Source organism: Myotis myotis, unplaced genomic scaffold (genome assembly GCF_014108235.1).
Source record: "Myotis myotis isolate mMyoMyo1 unplaced genomic scaffold, mMyoMyo1.p scaffold_m19_p_6, whole genome shotgun sequence".
In the NCBI taxonomy this organism is placed as follows: Eukaryota; Metazoa; Chordata; class Mammalia; order Chiroptera; family Vespertilionidae; genus Myotis; species Myotis myotis.
Window position 1 is genome coordinate 63,589,528 of NW_023416368.1, and position 24,684 is coordinate 63,614,211.

The window sequence follows — 24,684 nt, forward strand, 5'->3', positions numbered from 1 at the left end:
TGCATTAAATGTAATTTAATATTTCATAAACAATACGATCATTCATGTTTTTATATCTAAAAAAGATGGGACAAATTATCTGTGTGCTATACATGAATAAAAGTGAATGGCAATTTAACAAATACATTTAAACAATGCAAAACGTGTTTTTCCAGATTTTGATTTAGCTAATTAGAAACACTGTGTATCAGAAGAATTATTCAGCAATCAAGAAGCCTTAGTTTTAGAAGCCTAACTATCTTTATATTTAGAAAAGCAGCAGAGCAGTAATTTCACTGCTGTCTTTATGAGTGTCTTGCTTAAATTGGGTATTGATGGGTTCGGTCCCCATTGCTAAATGGAAAAAGAAATCTTTCCTCAGAGCAATTAAAAGGACTGAAGGGATGATAAATAATGAGGTGTCTATGAAAAAGGAAAGTGGTGTCTAACAGGCCTGCCAACTAACTCAACTCCACAATAGCAGCCCTAACTGGAAGATTTGATTATGTTGTTGTGCAACAATGACAGTCCCTGAGGACTGAATTGCATATCTGCTTTGTGTAACCACTTAGGCATTTAATCACTGTTGATGTTTTGTGCTACACCATTTTTTGGAAACCTGTGCAGATCACCACAGGAGTTAAACACATTCCTAAGCCATTTGTTTTTATGTTATCTTTTTATGTCCTCTGTTTACATTTGAATTGGTGAAATAAGTTTTATAGTCCTTAGACAATTCTAGTTTTATAGTAGTGTTCCCAATTCCCCTGTCAATGTAGGTCTAGTTACCAATTTCATAAAATAGATGTGATCTGGCTTCCCTGTATGGATACATGGATGAATAATGTGATGATCAGGAGTAGGAGTTGCTCCTGCCTAAAGATTATGCCCTTGATGCTGCAATCCACCCAGCGAAGCAATGCATGATACACATTCCTCTCCACAATGTTTGTCCATGAGGACTGGCTTTATATCATCCTCCTCTATCTCCTCTAGGAGAACATTAAGCTGCTATCCAATCTGTCTTTTCAACTCCCTGAGAACAAATTACAGACCTGCAAATTGAGTCTACCCATATACAGTCGTAGCTCAATTCCAAGCCCTGCTAGTCACAGAAAAACTATTTTCCAGTTTTGTGATGTTATTGGTATAGTTTTCCTAAAGCAGAGCAACACGGTTATACATTTTTTGTATGTCCTTGAAGAACTTCATCTAGGTGCCCTGCACAAGCCCATCTCTCTTAAGTCCACCTAAAGGAGTTTGGTTATTTGGCTGGTATCCATTCTCTTGACAACTGCAGTATAGCAAAGCTGAGTTTTTAACACCAAACCTTTCCCTAGGAAGAACTGAGTGAATTCCAGTGTATTGTTTTTTGAGGACACTGCCCTCAGTATTAAATATGATGTTTAAGAGGCTTGGCTCCCATTTTTTGACTAAATGAACATCACAGCAGTCTCACATGTGAACTAAATCATTTATTAATGCACTGGAGGTACAGGCACTGGGTTACATAACCTGATTCTAACTCAGCTTCATACCTGAGAGAAGGAGAAAAAGAGCATTCTCCAAGATTCTCCATTGAGCTCTAAATGGTCCAGATAAATTCCAATCCAGAAAAAAAAAATGGTAACAGTCAGGAAGTAAACACAGTTAGAAAATGTGGAGTTTCTTAGGGAACAAAAAGCAGCTGAGCAGCAGGGCTGCTGGAATCATTACAACAGAAAATCTTTACATAGTCTGGTTAGTGCAGGCAACTTCTGTTCTCTTCAAATCAGACCCTAGTGTCACCTACTAGTAACCTAGTACAATGACTATCAGTTTACACTGGTGTTTCTCACATAGTAAATCTTAGGATAGCCTCTTAGATAACTTTATATTCTTATTTTTAAATGTTAGAATAATGCCAGAAACATAAGGTGACCAATAATTATGTGTTGGTTCTTCCTAAGGAATGTACTAACTAGAGAACAAGTATCAGATGAGCAAATTTATGTGAAAGCAACAAATAAATATTTACTTATAGTCTAAGTGTGGATTGGAAAGGACAGGACATAGTATATAATGGGATATCCTCTTAAAATGTAGATATAGTACATTTAGAAAATGATTTGCAAAAAAGTTTTTAAAATATTTAATAATTATATTAGCGACGGAGGTATTTGTGTTGTTAACTGAGACTATTATTGATGCAATGTGGCACAACGCAAATGAGTAATTATATCATATTTTAATTGCATCATCTACATCTTTGAGAATGAAGATTTTCAAGTGTGAAAAAAGGGGCATATAAATGTTAGAGGAGGTTATGTAGAAACCTAGTATTCTGAATTTGAATTACAAGTATCAGTATGAAGTCATAAGCTAATATTATATATATAATTTCCTTGCTTCATCCACTGAAAAAAATGAGCATCCTTACCTTAACTTATATCCAGATCATACTCTTGAACTACCATTTTTCTCTAATAGAAACCAGGGCTTCTTGTAAAAACGGGTGATTGCAGGTCTGGGCAGAACATGTTCAAGATGAGCCCAGCATATCTTGTCATATCAGACGGCAAGGAAGCTCTAAAAGTCTACCAAACGTGTGCCAAAAAGACTCAGGAGCCAATCTAAAGAGCACCTCATTAGCCAAAAAGGGCAACATTAATTTCATCCTCACCTGAGAAAGTTTATTGATTTTGCAGATAGAGGAAGGGGAGAGAGAGAGAAAGAGAAAGGGAGAGAAAGAGAGACTGGTTGCCTCCTGTATGTGTGACACCTGGGAATGGAACATGCAACCTAGATATGTGCCCTGACCAGGAATCAAACCCACTATCCTTCAGTGCACAGGCGATGCTCTAACCAACTGAGCCACCTGGCCAGGCCCCCAAAATGGCACAATTTAATCATCAAAAGGATAATAACCAATGTATTAAAACACATTAAACTGTTTAAGTCCATGGGTAATTACTGATTTCAAAACAAACAAAATGATCACTTTGAGTAGAAAATAAGGAGCCAATTAAATATTTTGAAAAATGGTAAATAAAGTTAAAAACAAGCAGTTATCCTGCTTTTCCTATATAAAATACACCTCTGTGTAATCATATAGTAGATGACAAGGAGTTTCTCATTATAGAAGAATTCCAGCTAATGTACAGGAAATGACAAATTAGAATATCACCATTTGGGTATTAATGGTTGACAACGTAAGATAAACAATGACAAATACCATGTGCCTCCTGATATAATAAACTATGAAGAGGTCTTGCCAGCAAACAAAATCAAACATACATTTGACCAATTCTTTATAGTCAACTACCAATTTACAGGTAATATTAAAAACAGAGGAACATCACAGGAATGCTATCAACAAAACCAGACCATAGGAAACTCTTCATGACAAAATGATGTCATTTCTTCAATAAATAAGCTATGCTGGAAAAAAATAAATAAAAATGAATTTGTGTTGACTATTACCAGCAAAGATAATACCATTCACTGCTCACAGACTTGATAGGACCTACAAGTATAATTTGTAAAAGCATCTTATGAAGATACTTATGGTTTCATTGAAGGGAATCAAGGGGAAAGACATACAAATGCAATAATATATCACAATTATTATTATTTTTTAAAGCTATTAGACTAATATTTATCAAGAGATTGCTATACATCAGACACTGTTCTAATGTTCTTGTTTTTACAAGTGTAACTCAGTTAAACTTCTCATCAACCTAGGAAATATGTGTATCATTATCTCATTTGCAGAAAAGAAAACTGAGGCACCGAGAATGTAAGTAACTTAACCTGCTTCTGTTACCCCACCTAGTGTGTGGTAGAGACAGGATTCAAACCCAGGTAGTCTACACTCTCAGCTTAACACACCACTTGCCCTCCACAGAGACTGATCTATGGTGTGCTGAGTGCAACAAAGAAGAGGTGGCCAATCTGGAGATGCTTCCAAGGAGATGATATTTCAGAAGAATTTAAAAGATATTCAGCAAAATGTTGTGCTCTCTCTCCTTACAGACCATCATTGTAAAATATCTAAATGCGCATATATCCTCTTACATGCCAATCACCCCTCTGAGACAAACAAACAAACAAACAAACACCCATCTTATTCTTATCTCTAAGGATTCCAATCTACTTAGCTTGTTTATGCCGGTTTATACAGTGATCCCTTTTCCGAATTCAAAAGTCAGAACTTGACATAAAGATGATAACTTTAGAATTGGAGAACCTAATATATCCTCACCACCTTCAGAGATTTGCTTCAAATTCAGCTTGCAGATATCCCTTTACTCACAGTAGGAAAATTATCTTTTCATACAGTCTGTGTGGATCAGGTTACACATAAATTTAAAAGACATCCTGATACCCTCTTGGCACATGGCACCCATATGATCATTCCCAACTTAGGGAGGAAAAAAACATGGATTTTGCTGCACATAATTGAATGGTAGAGACTTCCTTCTTACTTTGATACAGAAGTAATCAGACTTCAAGCTTTTCTAGCTTCACAAATTAATCTTATATTCTAATAACAATATAATTTGCAGCAAGAGTATTAATTACCTAGATGCTGCATTTAAGTCTTTATCAGCTTCTACCAATATGCCAATAATATTTTTCATATGAAATTGGGTGAGGACTCAAAGTACTGTTTCTGTTAAACTTTTAAAGTGTTATTTTGCACAATATAAGGTCATAGAAATATAGCTATAGAATCCAAAATTCAAAATATGTATCTGCTAAATAACTATAATTCAGGCAGTAATAGCAGTGCCTGGGTTTCCTTATCTGCAAAATGGCAGGGCTTATATTTATGCCAATTGAGAGGAAAGGAAAAAGAAAATATTGCAGGTCAGTGATGGAAAAATGATTAAAAGTCATATTAGGATGCTTTAAGAAGTCAAAATCACTTTGATCTTCTCTGTCCATAAAACAATCCTATATCATAAAAGCCTAATATGCAAATTGCCCCTTTGACCGGGAGTTCGAACAGGGGGTGGGACCAGCCAGCCAACCGAGGGAAGGGAGGCCCCAGCCAGTGACAGGCAGCCAGGGAAAGGGAGGTCCCGACTGGAAGCGGGCAGCCACTAGGGACCTTATTCGTACACCAATTTCATGCACTGGGCCTCTAGATATATAAATGTTTCATTGGTTGCTATCATTATACAATTATAGATATATTTATGCAGTGCTATACTGACTTCTTTTTTCTACTATTAAAGTATACATTATATTCAAACAATAATTAATTGAATTTTCTGGCTATTAGAGTCCTCCTGAATATACAGAATGAACTGGGGGTTTTCCTCTGTACGCATTACTTGACTTTTTAGAATATATTTCCTAAGAGAACGTTCTTCCAATCTACTAACATAACAAATAATTTTAGTTCTCCACAGAACCAGGATAAACACCCTCCACACTCAAAATTTGGTTCCTATGTTGAAATTGATGACACTATATACCAAGAGCATATCAAAAGCTTTAGTGAGTAATTACTAAATGAGGGTTTCTGGGTAGAGTACAATGCAGGTGCAACAATGGAAAGGAGAGAAAACGCAAATGAGGCTGGCTGAGGGGTTTGTGGAGGTTAGGCGGGGTGAAGATTGCCATATCTGAGCAGTGGACCCATTTGCAGTCCACCTGTTGACTTAGGCCCACTCCCCGGGGGATCAGGCCTAAGCTTGCAGTCAGACATCCTTCTGGCAGCCAGGGAGCCCTCGGAGGATGTCCTACTAAAGGCTTAGCCCCCCAAAGGATCGGGCCTAAACCGTTAGTTGGACATTCTTAGTGCTGTCACGGAGGTGAGAGAGGCTCCTGCCACCACCTCTTCGCTGGCCAGCCATGAGCCAGCTTCTGGCTGAGTGGCACTCCCATATGGAAGTGCACTAACCACCAGGGAGCAGCTCCTGCATTGAGCATCTGCCCCCTGGTGGCCAGTGCGCATCATAGCAATTGGCCATTCTGCCATTCAGTCAATTTGCATATTAGCCTTTTATTATTATTATTATTATTATTATTATTATTATTATTATTATTTAGGATGTCCCTACTTCCCCTCTTTTGCCCCCCTACCCAGCTCTTGCCCCCACATCTCTCTGGCCATCACCATACTGTTGTCTGTGTCCATGGGTTGTGCATATATTTTCCTTGGCTAATCCCTTCTTTAAATTCACTTCTTTAAATTTTTATTTTCAGATAAGTGCTTATAACTGCACTATTATATATTTTCTATTATATCATTTAGAATTAAGATATTTTTTAATTGAACCCTTGTAAATTTTAGCACAATTTAATAAATTATGCTAGAAGCAATTAGGAGATTTTTCGTGTAATGCAGATACATTTCAATTGATATTTTATTAATTTTTAATTTTTTAAATATTTTAATTTGAAATAATCTCATACATGTAAAAAAAAAACTATAAAATACTTCAGCATACTATATGTACCCTTCACTCAATTTCTTAGATGTTAATAATTTAAACATAACCATTATACAACTAACAAAATTTGGAATATATTTTTCTTATAATCTCTTTAATGTTACTTAATCTATTTACTTTGTTTTTGTTAATCTTCACCCAAGGATATTTTTCCATTGAATTTTAGAGAGAGTGAAGGGAAAGGGAGAGACACATTGATTGGTTGCCTCCTGCACATGCTCTGATAGGGACTGGGGATCAAGCCAGCAACTGAGGTACATGCCCTTGACTGGAATCTAACCTGGAACCCTTCAGTCCACAGGCTAATGCTCTATCCACTGAGCAAAACAGGCTGCAGCTTAATTCATTTACTTTTAATCTATATGTGTCTTTATATTTAAAGTGGGTTTTGTTTTTGATTCACCCTCATAATCTGTCTTTTAATTGGTGCATTTATGACACAGACTTTCAGAGTGCTTACTGATAGAGTTACTGCCATATCTGGTGGCTTCTGGGGCTTCCGGGGCCCACCAGCGGCCCGTGACAAGATCCGATGACGGTGGCAGGCAGGTGGCTTCTGGGGCTTCCAGGGCCGGCTGGCCTGTGGCCCGGGACCAGATCAGATGACGGGTGCAGGCAGGCAGCTTCTGGGGCTTCTGGACCGACCTGCCTGTGGCCCAGGACCGGATCCAATCATGGGCGGCTGGCAGGCGGCTTCTGGGGTCACCCACAGGGGCCTGGATGGCGGCTCACGCTGGTGGCTCACGCTGTCCCGCCCTGCCTGCAGTATGCAAATTAGCCGTCATCTTTGTTGGTGGTTAATTTGCATATCTCGCTGATTAGCCAATGGGAGGCATAGCGAAGGTATGGTCAATTACCATGTTTGTCTATTATTAGATAGGATAATTTATAGAGATGAAAGTTTCAGAGAGCAACTGCTGAGAAATAATCAAGGACTTTGCTCAAATAAATGCTTGTTGATATAAAGAGATAAATTAAATATTTGCACAGAGAGATTCTCTTAATGTCACCACTGACATTTATGCATATACTAAGGTATCAAATTTGTTAATTTGCAGATTACTGGACAGCATTTATAGATATGTTAAACTCTTGATTTCTTCCTAAGTGTGACACAATTCATTGTTTTATAATCATTTGTTCAATTTTCCCACCTCTAAAAATGAAAGAATTGTGATTAATTGCCTGTAAAGCTGCTTTCTACTCAAGTTGCATGTCACTCTGATTCTGTATGTGTAAAGAATGGTTGATGTATGATAACTGGTCGCCTAGTTAGAAGGGAAACTTTGATGAATGAACATAAAATTCTTTCTTGAGCCTTGATTATTTAGGTCTTAGATATTTCTGCATTGTCAGCTAAGAAGAAAATTCTGTTTTTTACGAACAGTTCTCTAATGATAATAAATGGTCAAATTCAACTTGGCAAAAACCCTTATTTTCAGAGTATTCTTTCTGGAGATTGATGACAGTAGCTTCCATGTGCCCTCCCATTCTACAACAGATGACTTAACATGGACAAGTAAGCCATATCTTAAACAATTTCCTTTTCATTTAGGTTGCTCACTTTCCAAAGGCCACGGCATTTTACATTACATTTTAGCTGATTAGACTGTCCCTGCTTGTAAGGAAATCAGAAAGAATATTACCAAAAGGAGCTTCAAAAGCCAAATAGCTTGACTTTACATCATGGTGATGACCTCTGAACCAGTGTGTCTCTTTTTTGTCCCTGAAAGCTGCATGAATAAAATAAAACTATATCATCAGAGGTCTACACAGGTGCTGTACAAGCCAAAAGAATGTAACAACACAGCAAAGCTTGAGTCTGAAAGCTAATAAATCAAGAACTAGTCTACGTAGTAAAACTGCAACAATAGCATGGCTGGTTGATAGCCATGACAGCCACATTGAATTCAATCAGAAAAAAAAAAGAAACAACTGTAATCCATTGTTTTATTCCTTTTAAATCTAATATAGCAGGAATACAAGTGCTTGACATTCTTTTAGCAAAATAGACTTTTCAAAAGATGAATGCATCCACCTGTGTTATACATAAAACATATATCATGTCAGTAAGCACTAGATTTCTCTCATGGTTAGAAGTTAGGTGGTTTAAAACTTATTCCCTAAATTCAGCAGTTAAGGTAGGTGAATCATTTCCCTGCCAAAACACAGAAAAATAGAAGTGGTTTTATTGATGTATTCATTTAGTAAGCCCATGGTACCTCATTAACTAAAAAAGCCATATAAACTCAGAACAATTTGCAGACTATTATGTTAGACTCATTAGGGATTAAGTAAAAATATTGCAAAGCAATTCATGAGGATTGCTAGAAGATAATCAGGTTAAAGGACCTGTGGTTTAACGCTAACAAACAATGCATTTATGTATAATTGATATTCACTTGGGTGCTTCTTCCCATATCATGGATCACTGAAAATCTGAAAGTTGCAACTGATCCATATTTTGAACTAAGAGTGGAAATTTTTATGACAAGTTAAAATAGTGTGAATTAAAATATATACCTGTACATTTGACCCAGTGATCCCACTTCTAGGAATATATCCCAAGAAACTAGAAACACCAATCAGAAAGGATATATGCACCCCTATGTTCATATAGGCACAATTCACCATAGCTAAGATTTGGAAACAGTCTAAGTGCCCATCAGCAGATGAGTGGATTAGAAAACTGTGGTACATCTACATGATGGACTACTACTATGCTGCTGTAAAAAGGAATTTCTATCATTTGCAATAACATGGATGGACCTGGAGAGCATTATGCTAAGCCAGTGGTCAGCAAACTGTGGCTCAGCAAACTGCGGCTCACAAGCCACATGCGGCTCTTTGGCCCCTTGAGTGTGGCTCTTCCACAAAATTCTGACTTCTGTGCACAGGCCACGAAGTTTCAATCGCACTGTACGTGCGCGCATGCACGTGGTATTTTGTGGAAGAGCCACACTCAAGGGGCCAAAGAGCCGCATGTGGCTCACGAGCCACAGTTTGCCGACCATGGTGCTAAGCAAAATAAGTCAGTTGGAGAAAGATAAATATCACATGATATCACTCATTTGTGGAATATAATGAACAACATAAACTGATGAACAAAAACAGATCCAGAGACAGAGAAGCATCGATCAGACCGTCAAACCTTAGAGGGAAGGCAGGGGAAGGTAAGAGAGAGCCATCAACCAAAGGACTTATATGCATGCATATAACCATAACCAATGAACACAGGCATTAGCAGGGTGAGGGCACGAGCGGGGCAGTGCAGGGGCAATGGGGGGATGAGGACACATATGTAGTACCTTAATCAATGAAGAAAAAAAAATATATATATATATATATATATATATATATATATATATTCTGTACAAATATAAGTATACTAGAGGCCCAGTGCACAAAATTAGCACATGGGGGGGAGGGGTCCCTCAGCCCAGCTTGCACCCTCCCGAAATCCGGGACCCCTTCAGGGATGTCCAACTGCCAGTTTAGGCCCTATCCCACCTGCAGTTCAGGCCTAAACCAGCAGTCGGACATCCCTCTTGCAACCCAGGCCTGCTGGTCCCTAACCACTCTGCCTGTCTGATTGCCCCTAACCACTCCCCTGCCTGCCTGATCACCTCTAACCACCTCTGCTTGCCTGCCTGATCACCCCTAACCACTCACCTGCCTGCCTGATTGCCCCTAACCCCTCTGCCTGCCTCCCTGATCTCCCCTAACTGCTTGCCTTCCTGCCTGCCCGGGTGAGGATCCTGCCTGCCCGGGTGAGGAGCCATGGTCGTTCTGGTCTCTGGTCATTCTGGTCATTCCACCATTTCAGTCACTGGGCTTTTATTATATAAAATAACATATGTTATTTCAAAAGTTTGTATTTATTTATTTTTTTTTATTTTTTTTCAAAAGTTTGTATTTAAATAAATCATATTAAAATATAAATAATGTCAATATCTGTAATAAAGTCTTTTTTAAATTTTTAAAAAATATTTTATTGTACCTTATAAGCTGCTATTATATCTAGAGTCAGTGAAGTATTAAAAGACACAAACTCTGTAACCAGAAATTTTGTTATGATTGTATGCTCTCCACAAGTTACCAAACCTCTTTGTGACCCAGTTCCTCTCTATAAAATTAAGTCTAATGGTACTTACCACCTAGGATTGAGAGAATTTCATAAATTAAGACAAGTAAAATGCTTACAATAGTGGGTGGTACATTATAAACAATGATGAAATTTAGCGATTTCCATTTAGGGTTTTTCACATTTTATGTGTCATGGATTCCTTTGGAAGCCTAATGAAATGTTACTTTTTATGTTTTTAGTACTTCAAATAAAATAAATATGATTAGAGTGGAAACTATTTATATTAAAAAATATACTTCTATCCACACACTCCTAGGAATCCAAAAACACAGGATAAGATTCCCTGAGCTTTATATCAAGCAGGTCCTCCTGTTATTCATCCCATTAGCAGATTTAAATTTATTTCTATATGTTTTTATTGATGTTAGAGAGAGGAAGGGAAATTAAGATATAGAGATAAAAACATCAATGAGAGAGAAACATTGATTGGCTGCCTCCTCCACACCCCACCCTGGGGATCCAGCCAACAACCTGGATTTGTGCCCCAACAGGGAATCAAATGGGTGACCTCCTAATGCATGGGATGATGCTCAAGCAACTGATCCACACCAGCCAAGCAGCTGCTTTAAATTTTTCCTATAATGTATTCTATTCATCAGTATCATTTGGTAATCGATTGTGCTTAGTGTGCAACTTTGTTGTTCACATAGAAAGACAAATAAGAAATTTTTATTCTTTTATACTAATCTTATTCTGAAAATGTAGATTGTGTCACACACATTTGTATATGTATTTCCAAGCATTATCTTTTTTCTGTGCATATATAAATCTACATATATTAACTTCTCCAAAATAGACCATTTTTAATCAAATGCAGAATGCTTTGAAAGATTTAAAATTCATCAATATTTTTAAATGATTAAGCAACATGCATAAAACCTTTGGACCCAAAAATCCCTAATTACATAGTAACATTAAATATATACCAAGAGAGAAGTATTTTTCAAAAATATCAAATACATGGGAATAAAACTGTTTGTATATGTACTATGGGAAGTGGATGAATTGTCCTAAATTTCTGTAACTAGATATAGAGGAAAAGGTTCTTAGAAAGAAGCCAACAAAGGGTCAGATACAGAGTGAAAGAATAAAATATGCAAACAGATGAGGTTTATGAAGCTTCTTAGAAGAAAACTACATAAATCTTACTGATGCTGTACTGATAAGCACTGAAAATGCCAATAAACAATATTTTAGTACATTCCTCTATAAAACAGGTGCAAAATTAGTCAATACTTGCAATTAACACTTGGGTAATGATTCTGTTAAAAAGTTGTATCAGCAGAATTGCTTTACCCTTATAAATTATAAAACCTATAAAATAAATAGATGCAGTAAATTTTTCATTTTACAAATAATGGGTTGAGAAGTGAGAAATATGACTTTAATACTTTGAGATCTTTAATACATTAGTCAACATGTTTTTAAAATTAGTTCCCAAAAAAATTATAGACATGGATTAACATGTCTTAAGAGAGTGATTATTCAGTAGTTTTCTTCATACCAAAACAGTACTAAAATTATCATAAAATTAATGAAAAAATTAATAATAGGATTTTATCAACACCAAATGCATTTTCTTTAAAAAAAAAAAAAGCCTTGAGCAGAAAAAGAATAAAGAATCATTGGTATGCGGATTAGATGTATAATTGATACCACTGGTTTCTCAGGGGAGACCTAATGTAAAAACAAGTTCCATTAGTCTCACAGTCTGAAACCAATAAATTTACTATTTAAAATCATAAAATGTATATCTTTTCTTTAGAGGGTTTTCCCAGTTAACAGTGAGAAGTCAGCTTTCTCAGATCACTTTTAGTTTCAGTACTTCTGTCTATTCAATTTTACCATCAATAAAAATTAAGTTTATGCTTAAGATCCAAGTAAGAAGTTGGTTAGCAGATAGATTTTAACTGTAACCAATTCATCTTCAAATTCTTTTAAACAAGTTCAACAAAAATGCCATGGTCTATAATTTACTTAACAAAGTCCATTTCAAATGCCTTTAAAGGGCACAATCCAGAATAAACTGGAGATAGCAGAATGTGTCAGAAGACAAGGAGACAGTCAAAATGTCTGCATTCATCCAGAATGGTGTATTATATATCAAAATCTTAAGTGGCTTTAATGTGTTAAGACCACGTATTACACACACACATTCAGACATGCACCTTAGGAAAGAAAGGGGTGTATTATCTCAGGAGGACTAAGGAGTAAAGACTCTGTCTTCTGATGAATGAAATAGAATCTTCCACAGAAAAATGTCCATATAAGCAAACTACTGAGCAAAACTGTTTATACACAAATAAGCTTCTCATTTAGCTTTTGAATGCACGTGGAAGTATCTGTGCTCCTTTCATTTAATAGCTACAAGTTTAGAATTACTGAGGCCTATTCTAAACTTGACATCTTTGTTTATCTGACTATGACCAATTATAATTAAATAAAACAGATCAGCTCTCAAATGATTAAAGATTGGAGATGCTTTTTCAAACCCAGCCGATATAAGAATACACAATTAGCCAACAAGGTATTAAAAGCACAACAAGCCCTGGCCAGTGTGGCTCAGTGGTAGAGCATCATTCTGCTCACTGAAGGGCACAAGCTTGGATTGCAAGTTGGTTCCCCAACACCGGTTTGGGCGTGTGCTGGAGGCAACCAATCAATGTGTCTCTCTCACATCAATGTTTCCCTCTCTGTCTCTGTATCTCCCCCTCCCTCCCTTCCACTCTCTCTAAAAATCAATGGAAAAAATATCTTCAGGTGAGGATTCACACACACACACACACACACACACACACACACACACACACAACAACAAAATAAACACACACACTTACATACATATACATTCACATGGTAGGTTCACATCTATGTAGGATTTTTAATCTTCATTAAATTTAATAATAAAAAAAAATGTACCCACTGTGCTGTACTGTTGCTACTATTTCTAACCTATTTCCACATAGATGGGAGAGAACCATTACAGAAATCTTTTTCAATTAGGTCTTTGGGCTTTCAGCCTGGCATACCAAAACATATTAGGCAAAAATTATCAAGTGGTCTGTCTGCATTTTATCAGCACAAACAAAACTTTCTATCCTGCCTGTTCTTTAATGGTTGTTTTATAAATATTTTAAGAGATACGTGACAGGTGCATTCCACGGCTATGGTTTTCTGGTCATCATTTTCTTCATCACTCGTCAAAAGTTGAAATTTCCTAATTTTCAGTCTTAATGAGCTGAGTACAGACTCCAGAGCTACACTGTCAAAATCATAATCCTGATCCTACTGCCTACCAGCTGTGTGAGAATGGGTAAATACTGCATTTCTCTGTGACTCAGTTCATTCATCTGTAAAATAATGATCAATAATAATAGCACATTGTGTGGGCTGTAATGTGGATTAGATAGGCAGATAGAGGGAAGGAAGGAAGGAAGGAAGGAAGGAAGGAAGGAAGGAAGGAAGGAAGGAAGGAAGGAAGGAAGGAAGGAGGGAGGGAGGGAGGGAGGAGGAGGGAGGGAGGGAGGGAGGGAGGGAGGGAGGGAGGGAGGGAGGGAAGGAAGGAAGGAAGGAAGGAAGGAAGGAAGGAAGGAAGGAAGGAAGGAAGGAAGGAAGGAAGGAAGGAGGGAGGGAAGGAGGGAGGGAAGGAGGGAGAGAAGGGAGTCTGCCTTCTCCCCAAAAGTGCTTTTAAATGTTGGGTATTATGATTATTCATTTATTCATAAGCTAAGGCACAAAGCAAATGAAGTTTACACAGCTTCAGTACAGAATATACCAAAATTAGTTTTGAGGGAACACTGTTTCCTCAAAATGATTCAAGTTGTTGGGAAAACAAAGTTTATTATAGCTCTCCGAGAGTCACAAAGCCAACCAGTTCATTAAGGGCTCTGAGAAGTTAGACCCATTTCAACCAATGCTTCCCCAACCTTATTTGATTATAACCCAGTTTTATCTCTTTCTTTATAAGATTTGAATAAAAACTATTAAAACCCAGGAAATCATATTTCTCCAGCGAATCCAAGAAAAGGGAGCAAAAGTAGCTCTGAAGCAAGACAGAGTGGTAATAAAAATTTCCACAATGTTTCTGAGGCAACACCAGCAGGCAGCCTCTTTTTGGAGATAGAATGGAAGCTAAAAGGAAAATAATTAGCATCATAAAGGCCCTCTTCTAGGAGTGGGGAATGAAGTAGAAGATACACTATAAAGACAAGACAGCAAAATACTATGTTTCTCCACGGTAAAATGGTTTGGTGATAAGGGAGAGATCAAGAGCTCCATCTTCAAATCTCATTTGGTAAGAGCATACTGTTCTCAATGCATTCTTGTTGCAATTTACAGATATCTAAGCCAATCTCATTTCTCAATTATTGTAGCTTCTGGATTTATGAAACTAAATTTTCTCCTATACTAGTTTTTTTTTTATTTATTTATTTACTTTTAGTGATTTTAATATCTATCCAGTTCGTACCTAAATCTCCTCTCTTTCAATGATATACTACCCCAATTAACCTCTTTCATTCCCTCAATAATATGCCTGACCCGGTCATTACACATGACTATGTATAATTTACACAATCTCAATTTCAAACATCTCATTCTCCAACCACTATACTTTCCCTCTAAAACTCATGCTCTCTGGAACCTTTGCATTAAAATGCTTCTATTATACCCAGATAGGATTTTACTATCCTTCAACTGATCGTGTCCTCAATTCCCTCCTTCGCAGTGTACATTACATGGCCCAACACTAAAACCACCCCCTGAATAGACCCTCGGTTCTCCTGCCCTCTTTGTTGTGTACTCACTTGTTTCATTCCTAGGACAAAATTCTAATACTGGTGAAATCTAATACAATTCATGTTTTGTACCTCATCCACGCAGAAGACTATGAGTAGAGAAAGACATAACTATGCAAAAAAAAAAAATCTGATTAGAAAACAAAGCTAGTAATCTCAAGTGGTTCCTAATTACTACCTAGTGATTGTATTAATTTCCAAAGTCCATTCACTCTTCTACTCTCCCGGTCTATTTCACAATTCTTTTCCTCTCCTCTAGCCTCTAAAATCTCCATTCCTTTTCTCACTTTCAGCAAATGTCTTTTTTTTTTCATTGAAAGAAATAGAAGTAGCTAAAAGAGAACTTTCACCAGCTCCCACTATCTCCTTCACCAATTCACCTGCATCTTTACGGCCACAGATCAATTTCTTTGCTCATAGGTAAGCTAATCTTCCATTTGTACACTGAGCTTCCCAAAAGTCCCTGGCCTATACCTTTATACTTTTCATCATCAAATATATTCAGTATGTGACTACCTCCTTTCACCCCTTCCTAGCAACACAAATAATTCATTTCTAGTTGGCTAATTGCAGCAAATTTCTATCTGATGAGTCTACCTCCTTCTGTCCTTGCCTTTCATACAATGTATGTTCAAATTACTCTAATGTTTTCTGGATCTAACAGAGCACAACACAGTAGCCTTTTAATTTCTACAAATACCTAGTGGCCTGGCCTGTCTCCATCTCCTATTTCTTTCCCCCATACTCTCCTTTTTTGATTTTTGCTTGAACACACCACTTTAGGGTCTTTGCACCTGCTTTCACTATATTTAAGAAGCTTTCCCCAATGTCAACATGGATTTCTTATTCATTTCTCAGGCCTTTCTTCAAAGTCACCTTATTATTAAGTCTTCTCTGATTACCCTATTATCAAGACTGAACTAGGAAATTTTTATCCTTCTGCCTTGCTGTATTTTTCCCTACAACTTTGCCACTATCTGATATGTGTTTGATTATTATTTGTTGAGTTAGTCCTGTATTTAGTGAACAATTATGGTAAAAATACCATGGCTCTCTCAAGTGTTGTTCAACCTTTAAACCTCTAAAGTATAAGTAAACAGCTGGAATGGACAGATGCACATATGGAAATGATTATTTTTACTACTGCATACCATATTCTTCCACAGTGGTGATTCTTTGCTCCAATGCTAATACCATATCAAATTGTTCCTTCTAGCCCCATTTTTTTACTTCTCTATTATATGTAACTTTAACAAGTAAATGTGAGCCTTAACTATTTCCTTTTGTTCGGCTGTGCTATAATATATGGCTATACCCATTTTTTATTACTAGGTAATTATCCTACACATTAAGAACCATAATCACATTCGCTTTATAGAACCTAAAAAGAATAGCCACTTCAGACAATTTTTCTAAAAGCATGCAGTGAAGATGGAATGCAGTAATATGTAAAAATGTTTTGTACAAGTGTTAGAAAGATTTTTCTGAAACCCATTTTAAAGCACTCAATGTAGAGAAATAGAGAAAGTAAACATTTGCCACAAATTCTATAAATAGTTTAAAAATAACTTAGGTGTTGCCATTCTAAGGATTAATCTCTTGTCAACTGAGAATCAGAAGAAGAAGGGGACTCAAATTCTAACATGTCTGCAAGTAAGTCGCTCTTATAATTCAAGGAGAACATGCATAAATCAACTGCGTGGCAGACATTTTCACTTACACATTCATCATGTGACTTCCATTCTGACACATCAGACATAATTCAATCAAATGCTAAAGACAATCCTCCCCTAAACCATGACTCTGGAGGATTCATGATGACATTACAGATGATAAAAAAAAAATCAAAACACTACAGGAACAATTTATTCACTATAGCAATGTGAGTGACAATAATAGCAATGAGTGCCCATTGCCTTCGGTTAGGGCCTTATGTTACCATTTTTTATGCACAAAACAGATTTCCAAGTAGTCATTCTCACTCTATATTAGAAAAGACAAAACTTAGATTCAGAGAAGTTAAATATATGTCCTTAACCAAAAATTAATGAATAGTGGTACTGAAATTACATCCTAGTTCTATCTAACACTACTATCTAACTTAGTAAACCCTTAATAATAGTCATTAGATAAAATTTAATTCTAAAGCAAAGAAAATCTTAGTGATAATTATTAATTAAACTGACACATGTGCAAGTCAAGGAAAAATTTGCAAAGGGGACTGGATGTGGAATTTTCCATGTCATAGACTGTATATGAATAACAAAAGTATTTTCATTTGCATAAATAGGGTTAGAAAAATCTTTAATGAATTAAACCTTATGTCTTTAGTTATTACCACTGTGGCCAAATACAAACATTTAGAGTACATATAAAGTTAAACAGATGTTTATATGACTTTAATACCAATTGTTTCTGTTCTGTTACCATTATAATAATATTCCTAAATTTGCTAAACTTAATAAGCATAAGAAAATAAAACACAAAGGAAAACATACATTTTTGTGTGCAACATATAGAAAACATTTTTGTTGCTTACCTTATATTGACCTTTTTACATTCATGTTTACAATTAAAACAGAAAACTGATTACAGCCAACCTTTTTAAATGTCAAGGGAGAATACAGCCACGCCTCAAAGTACAAATAAACAACTGAGATATATTGCAATAAGTTCTATAGTAAGGATGAGTACAAAGAGACCTGAAGCCCTAAGGAAGGAGTAGTGGATTCTATTCAAGATGTAGGAGTGAAAGTTGGTAGCAGAAAGGTCTCAGAGAGAAGATGTAATTTGAGCTATGCCACCAGGATAGGTACATTCCACAGGGCTGAGAGGAAGGAAAGATGTCACTCAGAGAGACAACATAAGGAAGGCCCAGAAGAACAAGGGGGCATGACATACTCATTAAAGCGTTGGAATTTTGGGGGACCCAGAATACTAGGTTCTTAGACGTGGAGTGGGGGTACAAGAGGCAAGTCAAAAAGAGATATTGGAGCTGTGAGTATTTTCATTAAAAGGTTGAAGTATATTATGTAAATAAGAAAAAGCAATGAAGGATTTACATTAAAAATAAATTTAAATCTATATTTTTATAAAAATAATTCTACCTGTATAATTGAGGTTGAATTTGAAGATAAAACTATTGTAATATTCAAGTTAAAAAAGGAACAATGAGGGTTAGGAAGCTAAGAAGGGAAGTCAAGTCAAGGATATTTCTGAAGTAGAACTGAGAGGACTTAAGGCCTTTAGCTGTGTGGATAAGAAAACTGAATAAGGTACTTGTGAGGTTTCTAGCTTGAACAACTGAATGGCTATGCTGACATTACATGAGTAAGAAACATAACGAAACTATAGGAGTTGCTCACTCTTCAAGAGTAGAGTTTGCTTTGTCCATAAAGCATTTCAACTGGATATTCATAATAGACAGCTGGAAAATGGGTCAGGAGAAGTCAGGGGATTACAAAGATAGTATCTAACATAATTAGGAAGTAATACAGAGTACTGGTCTGGTAACTTATATTTGTAATCTGACTCTAACACAGTTAAATTTTATAACTTTGAGCATGCAACTTAATCTCTTACTTTCCTTATTTGTTATATGGAAATAATAAGAGAACCTATACCATTGTACCTGATAAAAATTAGATGAGAGAATACAAATTAATTTCCTGAACCATGAAAGCATTTAATAAATATTACTTATTATTCTTGTCAGAGAACAGCTAATCAGTTAAGTAATGGAAGCTGGTATGATTGGCCAGGAAAATAACAAAAGAAAAAACAAACAAACAAACAACAACAAAAACCAGAACAAGGTAAAAACTGGAAAAAGATTGAGGATATCCAAATCTAAGAAATTTCCAAAGAAATCTGAACAAAATAACCTAGCAAGTGATGTGGTCCAGAGAACAAAGGATACTAAGATCATAGGATTATTTAAAATTGTCAAGCACTGCAGAGAAGTAAAAAGTTCACTGCAGAGAACTGAAAAGCAGGCCTTGAATGGCAATTAGGAGTATTATGAGGGACATAAAAACGTTATTAAACGTGTACCCATCTTTACAAAGTGTATAATCTATTCCAAAGCCTGTCCATTCTGAAATAGTTAAATTATTTCAATCACTAGCTTTTGAAAGCCTACTATGTGCTGGAAAGTGTAAAAATATAATGCCTCCATTAATAATGCAGACAAAAATTATTAGAGCATTGAAGAGCAATCCTAATGCATGCTGCAGTAGCCACAGACAACATAGTATGCAAGGAGTGAAAACTAGAATTAGAAAGAGAGGAGTGAAGAAGGCATTCCATGAAGGAGGAATAGCAAAAACAAATGCATAAAATGGACATGATAACTGAACTTTCACCTGTATTTTAATGGAAAAAAAATTGACTGCAATTTTTGGTAATACAGATATGTAGAGAATCAAAAATAAAACTGGGAAAAGCAGTTATCTAAAGCAATAAAATTGAATTAGCTTTAGTCATATATTTATAGACAACCCTCTTAGCTTATTTAATGAAATAATATCAAGAAATTGTTCAGAGAACAGCATGGACATTAATGCAGCTGGAAGAAAAGATATCTTACTTTTAATATTTCAATTTAAATATATATATTGAAGCTTATTAGAAAAGTACTTGAGTCATTATCAAATTTATTATACAAAATAAATGATTCTATCAATATAAATACGGTACAAAAACAACTTGTTCAGCAACACTGGATGTGAAGGTCACCTTAGTGGTAAATTATGTGATTTTACTGCTTTGTTAACTATAATCTGTACAATCATGTAATAAATCATAGTGAATATATCCTATAAATAATGCAGATAATTCTCAAAACTATAAAATAAAAATGTCCCTGTGATTACATGATTTAGTTTTCATATGACGCCAGATAGTACTTACCTTTTGATGCTAAATTCTAAATATAATGTGTTCTTCTAAATATTCAATTAATTTTTAGGTATTTAGCTGTCGGTTTTCATACTTCATCTTTCTCTTACAAGACTTGCAATATAAACAATCTGAAAAATATTTGGTACAAGATTGTCATATGCTATTTATCCCCTAATGACTTTATGTTGACAGGGTATGTCACAAATATCCATAACAATTAATACTAAAAGTATATAACTGGAATGTTAATAAGATTTAATGCTGTTCAAAATAGGTAAGTAGCATCTTTAATGTGATTTCTATGACTGATGTTTAAGTGTCTAGGCAACTTATATTTAATGGCACTTCATGAGAATTAAAATTTTTAAAAGTCTATACTAATTAGAAATTTTAATTCATCACTGTATTACCTAAAACTAAAATAATTGATTGCAATAAGTAGAAAAGTTATCTTGGTATCAAGCAGAGAATTGTTTACATACTTAAAAAAGAATAAAAACAATATTTCCTAGGCAGGACTTTAGTGAATGCTTTATAGATTACAGAGATGACTATCTGCAAAATAAAAGCAAATAGTATAGAGTAAATACACCCCCGGTCTATGGTTATCCTAATAAAATATCTTGAAGGATAAAATTTGCGGTTCAAAAAAAATCAAACCAGAGTTAAGGGTTCTGGTACCACATGTAAAAAGCTTCTAAGTCACCGATCTTGTCCTAACAAGGGCAACGCTAAATGGAAAAAGTTACAACTCTTCTTAGATCTCTAAGAGAAGTAAGGTCACTGGGCAAACTGGTTGCCTTAGGCTATTTGGGCTGCTATAACAAAACACCACAAACTCGATGGCATACAAACAACCTGAGGTCTAGAAGTCCAAGATTCGGGGGCCAGCATGCTTGGGCTCACTGAAGGCCTGGGTTGCAGGCTGCTGCTGCCTTCTCTCCGGCCTGAGGTGGTGGAAACTCTCTTGGGCCTCTTTAGCAAGGGCATTGACCTCATTCATGAGGGCCCTCATGAGGCAATCACCTCCCCAAGGCCACATTTTCTTAGGCCATCAGCCTGGGCGTTAGATTTTCAACCTTTGAATTTGGGGGAGACGCAACATGTAGGCCATAGCATTGCAGGATGCAAAACTGGAGAGTGCAAAAGGAGAATCACGACTCACCGGAGTAGAAACCTTTACTCTGAAACCGCCTCAGGCGGACTCAGTGCCGGACAAGGAAAACCTGAACAGCTTGCGGGAGGCTCAGTGTGGACAAGACCAAGAGTCAAAAACTCCAGGGGGACCTAGTCACCTGGGAGTTAGAGGAGGGCACAACTTTGTACGTTTCCTTCTAAGACTTGGCCCTGGTTCTCATAGTGAATATTAGAAAAATCCTCCCTACCGAAGAAAAACACAAAACAGACACACAAACAAAAAAGGAGCTCTTTTAAATACAGCAGCCACCCCTTTATCGGAGATTTCACTTTCCTCAAGTTTTGTTTTCCGTGATTTCAGTTACCTGTGGTCAACCACCATTCAAAAATCATTAAATAGAAAATTCCAGAAGTAGCCACCTTGTGTTTTAACTTGCACACTGTTCTGAGTTCCAGGATGAAATCTGGGGAGTCCTGCTCTGTCCCACCCACCCAGGAGGTGAATCACCCTTGTCCAGCCCAGGTCCCCACACTGTTTGCGTCTCCACCCCCTGGACCCGCTGCAGATGCTCTGACCGCCCATTAGCCAATCAGGAGCCGTACTTTTTCAGATCCACTGGCCCGGTATGGCTGTACCTGTGTTCAAGTCACCCTCATTTTACTTACTAACGCTGGAGTGATGCTGGCAATGGGATATGCCAAAGAGAAACCGTAAAGTGCATCGTTAAGTAAAAAGGTAAGCGTTCTCATTTAAGGAAAGAAAAAACACATGCTGAGGTTGCTAAGATCTACGGCAAGAATGGGTCTTCCACCGGTGAAATCGTGAAGAAAAAAGAAATCTGAGTTTTGCTGTCGCACCTCAAACTGCAAAAGTTGCAGTCACAGTGCGTGAAAAGCATTACATAGATTAATCCTCCTTCTCCCGATTTGCCAGAAGGTCAACAGTAGCCTAAAGGCATTGTATCATCTCAAATCATCACAAGAAGTGTGAGTACAGTACAGTAAGATTTGAGAGAAAGAGATGGCATTCACATACTTCTACTACAGTATACTGTTAGAATTGTTCTAGAATCTAGATGAATGCACTTCATAAATTGTAAAACACTAAAAATGTTCTTATTATTTTTGCAAATGCAACTTAGGCATTTTGTTGCCATCAGTTATTATCGAGTAGTTTTACTTACACACTCAGTGGGTAACTGTTCATTGGATAAATTTGTTGTCATTTTTCTTCCTTTTTTTTCTTTCTTTCCCAGTACTGCACTATCCTTAGAAATGAACACTAGTGGATGTTATTATGTAATCCCAAGGTGTTTGGCACAAAACTAATCTTTTTATTTTAAATTTTTTAATATTTTTATTAATTTCTTTATTTTATTTTTTAGAACAATAAATACCTTTATTATGAGCTAAGATAGGAGGGGAGATTTATTTACCATTCTGGGCCTGGATTTTTCTCAGATAGAATTCCAGCTTCTTGAGTTTACTAAAAAGACAACATGTGTGTAGCTTTTATTCACAATGAGTTCAAAACATCCATATTATTAAATTAGACATAATAAATGAATTGCATACTGTTCAACATATTGATATCTAAAATTTATTTTTGGGTGTAGAAGCTAGTTGCTTTAACTTACAGTTGAGATGAAGATAAACAGTTGACAAAGAAAAGAGACAAATTACTTTTTGTGAAAATTCAAGAGTATATTTTATTTATGAGTTGCATTTGTGTTAGTTCAAGTTTCCAAAGCTACCAAATCAGAAGATTTTATTATATGTTGTCTAAGGTGTCACTCAGCTCTTACGTCTTATGTGTATAGTAATAGAAATTAAAATCCCACTAATCTTAAAGAAACAGCTTTCAATTTTTCACTGTTGAGTATGATGTTAGCTGGCTTTTATTATGTTGTGGTAATTTCCTTCTATTCCTAGTTTGTTTAGAGTATTATGAAAAATGTCTTGAATATTGTCAGATACTCTTTCTACATCTATGGAGATTATTATGTGTTTTTACCCCCCCTTCATTCTATTAATGTGGTATATCACATTAATAGATTTTTTGTGTATGTTGAAGTATCATTGCATTCCAGAGATAAATCCCAGTTAGTCCAGCTGTATGATCCTTTTAATGTGCTGTTAAATTCCTTTTCCTAGTGTTGGGTTGAAGATTTTTTCATCTATGTTCATCAGCGATTTGGGCCTGTAGTTTTCTTGTAGTGTCTTCATCCAGCTTTGGTATCAGGGCATTGTTGGTCTCACAAAATCAATTTGGAAATGTTCCCTGCTCTTCATTTTTTTGGAAGAGATTGAAAGCATTGTTAATTCCTGTTTAACTGTTTGGTAGAATTCACTAGTGAAGCCATCTGTTCTTGGGCTTTTGAGTATGGCCACGCTTGCATCCTCATAATAGCACTGACATTCCTAGAGAGAGCAATTAGAAAAAAAATTAAATAAAGAAATAAATGTATAAGTAAATACATAATTGGCAGCTGAATCAGGAAAAAAAAAAGTAATCCATATTTGCAGATGACCTGGTCTTATATGTAGAATAACCTAAAGACTCTACACACACACACACACACACACACACACACACACACACACACAAAAAAAAATAAAAAAAAAAACAAAAAAAAAAAAACATGTTAAAGCTAACAAACACAGGAAAGTTACAGAATAAAAAATCAGCATACAAAAATTAGTTGAAATTCTATATACTAACAAACTATAAAAAAGGAAATTAAGAAAATACTTCCATTTAAATAGCATCAATGTGGTGAAACTTGTACAATAAAAACTACAAAATATTGATGAAAGAAATTAAAGAATACACAAACAACTGGAAAGAAATCCATATTCATAGATGGGAAGAATTAATATTTTTAGAATGTTTATTCTCCCCACCCTGGCCAGTGTGTCTCAGTTGATTGGGCATCAACACAGACAACGAGGGGCTGCTGGCTTCATTCCTGGTCAGGGTTCATGCCCTGGTTGTGGAGCTGGATTCCAGGTGGGGGGTGTGCAGGAAGCAGCCTATCAATGTTGTGTTCTCACATAGGTGTTTCTCTTTCTCTCTCCCTCTTCCTTCCTCTCTCCCTAAAAATCAATAAAGATATTTTATAAATTAAAAATACAAATACAATAAGTTCCAGCAATACTGCTTTCAAATATTGATCCAAAGAATTAAAATCAGGCTTTGCAAGAGATACTTGCACTATCATATTAATTATAGCATCGCCCACAATAATGAAGATGTAGAAACAATCTAAATATCCAT